Source organism: Chenopodium album, chromosome 2 (assembly GCF_948465745.1).
Source record: "Chenopodium album chromosome 2, dcCheAlbu1.1, whole genome shotgun sequence".
NCBI classification, from domain to species: domain Eukaryota; kingdom Viridiplantae; phylum Streptophyta; class Magnoliopsida; order Caryophyllales; family Amaranthaceae; genus Chenopodium; species Chenopodium album.
The window spans coordinates 47,240,032-47,249,720 of NC_137835.1; the positions used below are offsets into that span (position 1 = coordinate 47,240,032).

The following is a 9,689-nucleotide window of genomic DNA, read 5'->3' on the forward strand; positions in this document are numbered from 1 at the left end:
TATCAATGATTTTGAGAAGTATTGTGATACAATTGTGGTAGCCAGAGTTGGTCAAGAGTATATTAGGCTCAAGTTGTTTCCCTTTTCTCTTATTGGAAGAGCTTTAGAGTGGTTGGATAAGGAGGTCAAACCAAGGTCCCTAAGGACATGGGATGAAGTTACCAAGTCTTTCTTATCTCGCTTTTTCCCACAAAAGAAAACGGCGGAATCTAGGGCTTTGATCCAAAATTTAAAGCAAGGGCCTAATGAGAGTCTCTATGAAGCATGGGAGAGGTATAAGGAATATCAACGAGAGTGTCCATATCATGGAATTCCTACCTACCAAATTATACAAATCTTCTATGGTGGGTTGAGTTCTCAGGGAAGAGCAAGCTTAGATGCCGGAGCTGGAGGCCCGATAATGAACAAAACGGAAGAAGAAGTGGTGGATGCAATAGATGAAGTGGTGAGACATTATATGAATTGACAAGAGGTGGAAAAGGAGCCAACTAGCAAGTGGTGCTCGATCGAACAATTCAATGCCATCAACAATTTGACCACTTTAATTTTGGATTTAGGGAAAGAAGTCGTATCCCTCAAGGCCAAGCTTGAGAGTCCTCCTTCGCAAGCTCCAATTTTTCCCTCCCAAAATAAGGGGAGAGGTACACCTTCTTACTCTAACACTTTTCCTTCTTCTTGTTGCATGATTAGAGAATGTCAGCCTTGTGATTTATGTGGAATGAATGATCATGATGCTTTTATGTGCCCCAATGTTCCTTGTGAAGAATGTGATAGAATTTAAAATGAGCATGTGAATTATGTTTGTAACCATAATTTTGAACCTAGATTTGAGGTTCATAGAAATGTTGGAAATAGGAATTATCACAACTAAGAGAACTATGATAATTATAATCAAAGTGGTGGTTGTAGAAATCATGTAGTCCAAGAGATTCGTGGTGGCTATAACAATCATGGTTATAATGGTCAAAGTCACGGCCAAGGGCATGGGGATCGTAACCGAGGTTATGGTAACCATAGTTAACATCATGGCCAAAATCAAGCTCTGGGTAATTGGAATAATTAAAGTAGGGGAAATTTTCAACCTAATGTTCAAAGAGGTACCTTTAAAAAACCATTTGTGTCTCCCCAAAACAAAACCCGGTGATGATTACCTTTCACGTCGAATCGTAATCGAATGAAGTGAAAGCGTGGAAAGTCTAGTGTTGCGGATAGTTTTAATTTCTTTTCTTTTCTCTCTATTTTTTGAAAACCTATTTTAAGAAAACAGTCAATCCAGTTTGGTTGGTCCATGATATGGGTCCAATAGTAGTGTAGTTGCATAGGGCTTAAAAATACCTTTCCAACGATACATTATAAGCCCAATTCCGATGAATAGTGAGGAAGTTATGACCAAAATACTAAATTGGGCCCGGTTTGGTTTTTATATGCGGCCCAATGATCTAGAGGAGGGCCTATTATTAATTATCATTCCTAAAGCTATTAGGATTTATTATAGTCTTCTAGAATACTTTAGAAGGTTCTTTTAAATCCTAATGGAGTTAGGATTGATAATTATGTTTCAAAGAGTTTAAAATTGAATAAAACTAGTCCTTTTAAGAATTATTGTTTTGTACGAAGTGGAATATATTCAGGTTTCATTTTCGTGCCTCATAATATTTATCCAAATTTTATATGGTTGGATAGATCTTGAAATTATATTTCCAATGATGGATTATAATATTAAATCCGAGTTTAACGAAAAAAATATGAATTAGATATGAAACTCTATCCAAAACTGACACCGTCCCACTATTTTGTCCACATATTTTTATCTACAAAATCTTTTAATATGATTTTAATTGGGTTGGAAAGTAGACTTCAAGAGATTTCCAACGACATATTATATGCCTTATTTGGACTTCTGGATCAAAAGATATGATAAACACAAAATGCGTGAAAATGATTATTAGCGCCTGGCGCTAACCTTTAGCGTTTGACGCTAACCTTTAGCGTTTGACGCTAACCTCTAGCGTTTGACGCTAACCTCTAGCGCCTCGCGCTAATGACCAGCGGAGTTTTATTCTCGTTGAAACTCTGATTCATTTTTTTATCCATCCGACTGATTTTCTCTATAAATAACCTCTTAAAATTCTGTTTTCAATCATCAATTCTTCTCATCAATTTTAATCAATTCTCATCAATAATCATCAACTCTCATCAAGAAATTCTTGATTCTCTCTCTCTTTCTAATCCAACCCTTTTTACAAACACAATTCCCCATACATTAGCACTAGACATAACTAGCATTGTTCGAGGTAGCCTTCGCCCTGGACGTGAAAGATTTTTATTTATGAGGGTTTGGTCCCAAATCTCTCTTTCAATTATTTAATTTAATTGTTGTTTTATTATTTTCCTTGAAGTTAGTAACATGAGTATTTTGTTATTAGAAATAGGTACGAGGCATCCAAGTAAGTGCTTTAATTGATTTATTGATTTTATGATATAGAAATCATGCTTAGATTGTTATTTTGATTCTTAGTATCTTGTTATGATGTTTTATTGATTCCTAGTATCATGTTTAGGATGTTCCTAGTATCATGTTAGGATTCTTTCTTTAGAATGATATTTAGGGTGATCTTCTTACATCAATCATGATTCCTGCGATGCCTTTTATTTTCTTACCTAATATTCATGTTAGTGTCATGTTAGGGTTAAAGCTTTGATTTTTATTGCTTAGTGACATGATAGGGTTTGTTATTAATTTTGTACCTTTTAGGTTGGATTTGTACCTTCATCCCCGAACTACCAGTCATGGTTCAAGACCTATTGGAGTTGACGATCTCCTGGATGTTTAAGGGGTGTAACCTTCACTATGTGAACGGTTTACAAGTTCCTAAAAAACTTGTTGGCGACTCTTTTTCTCTATCTTCTTTCCCTTTGGACGCCACCGTACTTTAGTGTATGATCAAAGTGGGGTTCAAGCTAGGGATAACGCTTGAAATATTCCCTAAAGTTTTTGGCGACTCCAATGGGGAGGATTTCTATTTTAATTCCTGAAATTTATTTCGGCAATGATTTAGAATGAGTGGATGAGACTCGAAAAGTTCTAAGTATTTCATGTGCGTAATTTTGATTAACATTATTTCCATATGCATAAAAAATATCTCATTGGAAAGACCATCTGTAATGAGTTAAAACATAGAATTTTTACACGTAGAAAATTAGAGGAATATCTTTCACAACTAGGATCGAAATAATGCTGCTCGAAACTGGAAAATTTTATCGAGCACAGAAAGCTGCTAAGGCATGTAGGAACTAACGTCAGGAAACAAAGTCTAGCGCCACTTATTTGACTTTAGCGCCAGGCGATAGCTTCTGTCGCCCGGCGCTAAAGCCAAATTAGTGCGCCGGCCTCTGTTTGTTGGCGCCAAGTTCTTCCAATATCGAACAAGAAATATGCGTTCTAATTTTGACCAGTTTTTAGCATTATTTGGTCGATCCTACTTCCTGATTGAGTTTTTCTCACTTTTTTGAAACCCATATGTGTTCTACATATGGACATAACCCTGTGGGAATTCATGCTCCATCTACCTGATTAAACGCTCTGAGCAACAATGGGTACATCCGAGAATGTTTAATTCACCAAACCATGGAAGCGAGTTTTTCTAAACTCGCGGTGTCCCATCAACTCGCGCCAACCCTTCACGGTTAGGCTTCCACGCGGTGCATCCAGACAATTAACCATGGACCATCTATTGACTAACTCATATCCCGAACTTTAGAGAACTAGAGCCATGGTTAGGTTACAAACTCATTGCATCATGATTGTGCCTACTTGACTAATTGTGCATTATTGGTTGTGCATACTCTATGTGTTTTTTCCTAACCATTTGTTTGACTTGTGTTAAGATTAAATAAACTTATTTATGACTAAAGGACTTTGTTTAATAAATTAATTAATTAATTTTAGCTAATAAATATGTCTAAAATCGAGTCATAGTTCCTTTAAATCAACCCGGATTTTTATTCCCGTATACTGCACAAGCGTCAACTTGTTTTGGTCATATCCGGAGTTCTAGGAAGAGTTACGAGTCGTAAAACCTATGGATCTGTAGCCCCGAGTTTTTCCTTTAATTTGGCGTTGGTTTCATCCCAATCAGAGTCACAGATCAAAAGTTACGACTAAAATACCACAGCCTGTCCAATTTAATGCATATACGTGAGGTCTTAACTTAGTCTTTGTTCGAGTCTAGTCATATAGTCTAGCCACATGGTCATGACACGAGTCTTAAAATGTCACCTACACTCACTAGTCTTAGCACACACTTTGTAAATACTCTTTTCACACCATGATCATGTCTTAGGTTCATGCATGAGTCGGTTTTTTTCCGTCATTTGAGTTGGGGGTACATTCTATTCCTAATTTTTTGTTTTCATATTTCTCCATCTACATCATCTTTCTCCATATCACAATATTCATTCTTCCCACCTTCTTTCATCCATGCTTGTTGAATCGAGTTTGAGCCATGTGATTGATTATAATAATAAAAAAAGAGTAATGATGAGACAAAACACAAGGCAAGCTTTTCACCAAAATTTCATGCTTTCTTTTTATTTTTCTTCAAACCCTTTCCCCAATAAGTCTAGCATAGGCACCCTTCATCCTCCTTGAATTTATTTCTTAGAATTTGTTTTTTACCCTTCACTTTTTTAAATAAAATGAGCATTTATTTCCTTGCATATAATCATTTCATTGCATTATATAAAAAATAAAATTTTTAAAAAAAAAATCCATATCAAACTAAGCACAAGGTATACCAATGATTTGAGGCACCCCACGTAGCCACATCATATCATTTTCACCTTTCAAATATACAATCCTTTGATCATAAACCACTTTGAGCCTCGTCTAACGATAGACCTTTCGGTTTACAACCTACATCTACCTAACCTTGGGATGGGATGGTGTGTAAGTTATGCAATTTTCAAAGAACAAAAGCTTAAGTGATTAAAAAGATTAAAATAGCAAAAAATAAAATAAAAGTGTACAAAAGGGCAAGTGTTCCAATGTCTTTGATATGAACAAGTCTCATATTGCGTCTCTTATCGAGTGCTCGGAACCGTGCCTGAGAAATATGAATGCCAAGTGAGTGATAGACCGCATGATCGGGATTTCCCACACTTATAAATATAAAATAAATTCTAAAGCAAAAAAAAAAAAAAAAAAAAAAAAAGAGAAAAAAGAGAAAAAAGAGCTAAAAACGAGTTAAAAGCCTCAAGCATAAAAATATACAGATTCAAAAGCAAGGTTGCACACCTTGGGGGCTTATCGAGGGTCTTGAGCCTTTTATCCCCTTCTTCTTCAACCTTTAGCCTAACCACGTTACAACCCTTAAAAAGACCTTTTTGAGGTATACACACACTTGTGCGAGGTTCGGCTAGAGCTACGTTCAGCCTGATTCCTAACGGATACGTAGGAAACCTCACATCGAGGTGCGGCCGTAATAAACATACATTCATATTCATTCACACACTCACATAATTTATCATATCAAGGGATCTCCAATCCTCATCCCTATTCATTTAGAGCTAGACTTGGGGGCTTTATCCTTACATCATTAGCTTACCCAGCCTAAGAGTCACCACCATTTGACTCTTTTCAATATATTTTCCATACACTTAACCCTTGCGGCCTAGCTTTAGTGTCACTATCACACACACCACAAATACATGACCAAATATACTTTCCCTTAGGAACCCTTTGTCATGAAATCTTAACATAACGTTGAAGCATGCCTTGTCATATCAACATCACTCATCAATCATAATCCTCATTGCATCGAAGTATGAAGTGCTTAGCCTCCGCGCCTAAGTTACCTAAATACTTTCATTATCGAGTCAACTAGGATAGTTTAAGATGTTACAATCCTTGTACTGTGAGAGACAACATTAACGGATTAAGCTTATTCAACATGCACCATCAAAAACTTCGCTTCTTCTTTTTTCGCGTCTTTCTTTTTTGGGAGAAAGTCGGTACCCTCCACAAAAATGACAGAAAATTTTTGCTTTTTTGCATTTTCGAGTCGCACGATCACAATACAATGCACACACGAGTCATGAGTTACACGTGTCATTTCACTTCGAGTCGGGTCAACCTCAAGTTAATCACAGCGAGTCAAGTTTATACCTTGAGTCTTGTCAAGTAAATGAGTCAAGCGACAATAAACCTTAGATCAACCCTAAAATAATTAAAGAGATTAGCAAACTCCTATAGTAAAAGATAAATACATGTGCAGCAGAAAAGGGAAGACCCTACTTCAGTGCCAGACGAAAACATCTAGCATCTGACAACAGATTTCAGCGCCTGGCGCTAGATTTCAGCGTTTGGCGACAGAGCCAAATCGTGGCGCCAGCAACTTTTCAGCGGCAACAGAACGCTTAACCACTCAGAGCAGTTATTTCAACATCTTTCTGCAAATTTTGGGTTCCTTGGTACGCCAGTTAGCCCCTGTAAGCAATCTGACATGATCAAGTAGTCAGCTTGATTACAATCGCAATAAATGATCGACCTAGCGAAAGATCGTCTCACTTAGCTTAAAGCGCCTAAGCATTGGATGATCGCAGAGACACCGATATACTTGTTCATAAACAGCAGAGGCACCGATATAATGGTTTACAAGCATCAAAAGCGCCGACGTACTGGCATAGCGGAAGCAAAGTTCAAGCGAGCTTTAAAGATCGACAAGCTTTAGTCTTCGGAAGTTTTCTTCGGAATATTATCGCAATAAACATTTAAGTATTAAAGCTCTTTTGTTCTGAGACGCGTGGACAATCCTTTCAAGCTCTTTTGCTCCAGGGACACGTGGGCATATCATTCAAAAGCTCGTTGTTCAGAGACGCGTAGACATATCATCAAAGCTCTTTTGTTCAGAGACACGTGGACACATCATCAAAGCTCTTTGTTCAGAGATGCGTGGACATATCATCAAAGCTCTTTTGTTCAGAGATGCGTGAACATATCCAAAAAAGCTTTTTTGTTCTGAGACGTGTGGACATATCATCAAAGCTCTTTGTTCAGAGACGCGTGGACATTTCTTTCAAGCTCTTTTGCTTAGAGACACGTGGGCATCCTATTATCAAGCTCTTTTGCTCAGAAACGCGTGGGCATCCTATTATCAAGCTCTTTTGCTCAGAGATGCGTGGGCATCCTATTCTCAAGCTCTTTGTTCAGAGACGCGTGAACATATCCAAAAAAACTCTATTGTTCAGAGACGAGTGAACATCTAAACAACAAGATGGCGTTCCCTAGATTGTGGAAGGTTGTCACAAACAGCAACAAACAACAACAAATCGGTTACTTTAGAGACGTGTGCTCGACGGTGCAAGATACTCATTTCTTAACTCTCTTATCTGTTTAAATAACGTTGTTTGCAGGTATCGGCGTTACAAGAATGATTTAGGATCGCATAACATTCTGAATCATTCTCCGTCCCTATTGATACTTTGACTTTCGTTTTCTAAACTTGCGTTTCTCCAAACTCAGTCAAAGTGGGGGCTTCTGTAGACACCCATTTGTGTTTCCCCAAAACCAAACCTGGTGATGAGTACCTTTCACGTCGAATCGTAATCGAATGAAGTGAAAGTGTGGAAAGTCTAGTGTTGCGGATAGTTTTAATTTATTTTCTTTTCTCTCTTTTTTAAAACCTATTTTAAGAAAACAGCCAATCCAGTTTGGTTGGTCCATGATATGGGTCCAATAGTAGTGTAGTTGGATAGGACTTGAAAAGACCTTTCCAACGATATATTATAAGCCCAATTCCGATGAATAGTGAGGAAGTTATGACCAAAATTTTAAATTGGGCCCGTTTTGGTTTTTATATGCGGCCCAATAATCTAGAGGACGACCTATTATTAATTATCATTCCTGAAGCTATTAGGATTCATTATAGTCTTCTAGAATACTCTAGAAGGTTCTTTTAAATCCTAATGGAGTTAGGATTGATAATTATGTTTCAATGAGTTTGAAATTGAATAAAACTACTCCTTTTTAGAATCCTTATTTAGTACGAAGTGGAATATATTCATATTTTATATGGTTGGATAGATCTTGAAATTATCTTTCCAATGATATATTATAATATTAAATCCGAGTTGTAACGAAAAAGATATGAATTAGATATGAACTCTATCCAAAAATGACACCGTCCCACTATTTCATCCATATCATTTTATATATAAAATCTTTTAATATTATTTTAATTGCGTTAGAATGTAGACATCAATAGCTTTCCGAAGACATATTATATGCCTTATTTGGACTTTCAGATCAAAAGATATGATAAAAACAATATGCGTGAATTTGATTATAAGCGCCTGACGCCAAGCTTTAGCGCCTGGCGCTAAGTCTTGGCGGGCTAATGCTTGGCGCCTGGCGCTAACCTTTAGCGTTTGGCACTAACCTCTAGCGCCTGGCTCTAATGACCAGCGGGGTTTTATTCTCGTTGAAACTCTAATTCGTTTTTTTATCTATCCGACTGATTTTCTCTATAAATAGCCTATTAAAATTCTGTTTTCAATCATCAGATCTTCTCATCAATTTTCATCAATTCTCATAAATAATCATCAACTCTCATCAAGAAATTCTTGATTCTCTCTCTCTTTCTAATTCTACCCTTTTTACAAACACAATTCCTCATACATTAGCACTAGACATACCTAGCATTGTTCGAAGTTGCCTTCGCCCTAGACGTGAAAGGTTTTAATTTTTGAGGGTTTTGTCCCAAATCTCTCTTTCAATTATTTAATTTAATTGTTGTTTTATTATTTTCCTTGAAGTTAGTAACGTGTGTATTTTGTTATTAGAAATAGGTACGAGGCATCCAAGTAAGTGCTTTAATTGATTTATTGATTTTATGATTTAGAAATCATGCTTAGATTGTTATTTTGATTCCTAGTATCATGTTAGGATGTTTTATTGATTCCTAGTATCATGTTTAGGATGTTCCTAGTATCATGTTAGGATTCTTTCTTTAGTATGATATTTAGGGTGATTTGCTTATATCAATCATGATTCCTGCGATGCCTTTTATTTTCTTACCTAATATCATGTTAGTGTCATGTTAGGGTTAAAGCTTTGATTTTTATTGCTTAGTGACATGATAGGGTTTGTTATTAATCTTGTTAGTATCATGCCTAGGATCTTGCAATCATTATGCTTTAACATTAACATGTTTATTTTTATGATTATTATTGTTATTATGATTAAATGCTCCAGAGACACGTGGGCATATCATTCAAAAGCTCGTTTTTTCAGAGACGCGTGGACATATCATCAAAGCTCTTTTGTTCAGAGACGCGTGGAATATCATCAAAGCTCTTTGTTCGGAGATGCGTGGACATATCATCAAAGCTCTTTGTTCAGAGACGCATGGACATATCATCAAAGCTCTTTTTTTCCGAGACGCGTGAACATATCCAAAAAAGCTCTTTTATTCAGAGACGCGTGGACATATCATCAAAGCTTTTTGTTCAGAGACGCGTGGACATTTCTTTCAAGCTCTTTTTCTCAAAGACACGTGGGCATCCTATTATCAAGCTCTTTTTCTCAGAGACGCGTAGGCATCCTATTATCAAGCTCTTTTTCTCAGAGATGCGTGGGCATCTTATTATCAAGCTCTTTTGCTCAGAGACGCGTGGGCATCCTATTATCA

The 9,689-nt window shown here is 36.7% G+C and overlaps 1 non-coding gene across 1 annotated transcript; it reads right to left on the reverse strand.

Moving 5' to 3' along the window:
- Positions 1 to 206: 206 nt before the first annotated feature.
- Positions 207 to 312, reverse strand: LOC145607746 (small nucleolar RNA R71). Its single transcript, XR_014105622.1, has one exon. It is a non-coding gene; the product is annotated as a small nucleolar RNA R71 (small nucleolar RNA).
- Positions 313 to 9,689: the final 9,377 nt, after the last annotated feature.